General features: G+C 31.3%; 1 long non-coding RNA gene across 1 annotated transcript; it reads right to left on the bottom strand.

The window, feature by feature from the left end:
* Window positions 1–496: 496 nt before the first annotated feature.
* On the bottom strand, window positions 497–1694 carry LOC145799632 (uncharacterized). Its single transcript, XR_014341298.1, has 3 exons — window positions 1597–1694; window positions 1355–1473; window positions 497–594 (listed from the first exon to the last, which is right to left on the bottom strand). It is a non-coding gene; the product is annotated as an uncharacterized LOC145799632 (long non-coding RNA).
* Window positions 1695–2477: the final 783 nt, after the last annotated feature.

Here is a 2477-nt window from a genome sequence, read left to right as displayed (position 1 = left end):
TCGCAAAAAAAATAAAAAAATAAAAAAAACACTTTTAGCGACCATTGTTTCACTGTCGCAAATAATTATTTATTAAAAAAATCATATATAGGTTTGCTACAACAAAAAAATCAATTACAAACACTAAACAATTTTTTGTAAATGAAAAATAACAAAATTAACAAATTAATTAAATTTATAATAGACATTATCCATTAATCATCTTTAAATACACTGTACTAAAAAATTCAAGTCTTCAAAAAAAAAAAAAGAAAAAAAGAAGAAGAGCAACATAATCTTTGGCTCCCAACATCAACCACTCGATCATATCAACTATTCCCTCAACAAAATCTGCAAAAACATATATCAAACTTGACTTGAAAATTTAATGCACTTAAATGTGTTAGTTTAGCTTAAAATAATCAAAATAAAACTATGTCAATGACCTATCTCTATGGCAAATCAGTGATTTGCAACAAGAGTTTCAATTACCTTAAGAGCAACTTCAAGCTTAATTATGGGGTCACTTAATTATGGCGTTCGGAATTATATAATAGTATTGTGGCGAGAGATTTCCCTAAGAACTCCACCATCACCACCACCTACAACCAAAACCTGCATCAAGTAATTCAATTAAATTTAGCACAAATACCTGACAAACAGAATAATTATAGATTGCATAAACATGAAGAGCAGAAGATAGCTAACTTTACCAACAATGTTTTCCTCAATCATTGGCAACTTAAATTACAAGTTCTCTTTCTACTTGTAAATATGATGAATTGAGGCTGAGAGTACATAGAAATATTATTTGTTCACAATTTAACAATGAGACAAAAACAAGGTGAGTCTTATATTCAATTCTAGAATTAAATTTGTCATACAATGCCTTCAATCTAATAGAAAGAGTAAATTTTGCACATAGAACTCAAATACTATTTTGTCTGAAATTCCTTGGGAAGAGTGCGCAACATAGTGATAATAAAAGAATGGTGCCACACAGCCTTGTCTCTAACGAAAGTCGAACCCTTAACCTCTCATACGTGAAAAGTAGGAAGTTGATGTTGTTGGGTTAGAAGACTGTTTGGCACATATAAAATAATTACTTAGAATCAAGAAATTTTGGAAAGAGGGTGATGAGTTTTTTCACCCAATTTAGAGTAATGCCCTGTTTCTAGAAATTAATGCAAGAAATTAGTGAGGTAGAGATGACAAGTGATGTTGATGAGAAAGTGAAATGATGGTGAAATTGAAAAAAACATGAACGATTCAAAATGAAAGTTGTAGTAGAAGAAATTGGGGACATGGATCTGGGTTTATCAGAATTTTTTTTTCCGAAAGGTCTCTAAAATCATAATCAATGCTTTAGGTTTACCTAGATCCAAAAACTCAAGCCCAAGATAGGGAATGAGAGGCTTTGGTATAACTATAGTTGGATGTCCAGCATAGGCCATCAACAGAGGAAGAGCAGCAATTGATGGCAATAATAATTTCCTGTTCTTCAAAGTCAGAAAGACCTAGTTTAGCATTAACTCTGAATGCAGTAATGCAAAGAGAAAACAGTGCTCTTGAAATAAATGGGCCGATAAATCCAAAAAATATGATTGGAATACTCACACTCTCCAAGGGACATCGAGGACATCATCTACAAATCCAAGCAAAATCATGAAGCAGATGGATGCCAAAGCCGCATTGTACTCAACAAGCCATTGCACATATTAAAAATTAACAGTTCAGTCTATCACTAGTTAGAGCAAATAATGTTCCTCACCTAACAATGCAGAAGAAAGAGGTTTGTAATACCCAAAAAAATACAAAGAGAAGACACAATTAAGGAGGAAAAATAGAAGTACAACACTTGTTACAACTTACAACATATGACACAGAAGTGCATAACAAACTCACACATCCTTACAATAAAGTACAATTGACAAGGCCAAAAAGAAAAGATGGTCACCATATACAATAAGGTAAATTACAAAATCATTAAAATTGGTAGCTAATAATTTTTTTTTCCTGGAAGTATATTAAGAAAGCATCAAGAAGGGATGCCACCCAATTCCCAATTCATGGAAAGGAATCTGCCAAAATGGGGTTGCTTTCCAACCATCTCATTGTAATAGGTAATTTACTAAAGCAACTTCTATTTATATAATTTTCCTTATATATAATATGGATAATTTGAATGTTCAATCCACCAAAGTCCAAATTAAAAGAGGACGATCTCATCATAGTGGAATGCACATGATTCAGATTTTTTTTTTTTTTTAACTAGTGCTATGTACTCATATTTTTATTTTAAAAAAGTTTGAAAAATTTTAATATATAGCATAGATTTAAATTTGTATAGTGTAACTCACACATAATAAATTCAATTCACATATGATGTTTTTCTAGGAAAATTGTCTGAGGCTCTGTTTGGATCAAAGATTTGAGGAATGACATGCAAAAGGAAAGAAAATAGGAAGGATATCAATTCTCAAATCCTTAATCCAAAC

Source organism: Camellia sinensis, chromosome 9 (genome assembly GCF_055761805.1).
Source record: "Camellia sinensis isolate YWXY chromosome 9, ASM5576180v1, whole genome shotgun sequence".
Taxonomy (NCBI): Eukaryota; Viridiplantae; Streptophyta; class Magnoliopsida; order Ericales; family Theaceae; genus Camellia; species Camellia sinensis.
This window is presented reverse-complemented; position numbering and strand designations above follow the sequence as displayed.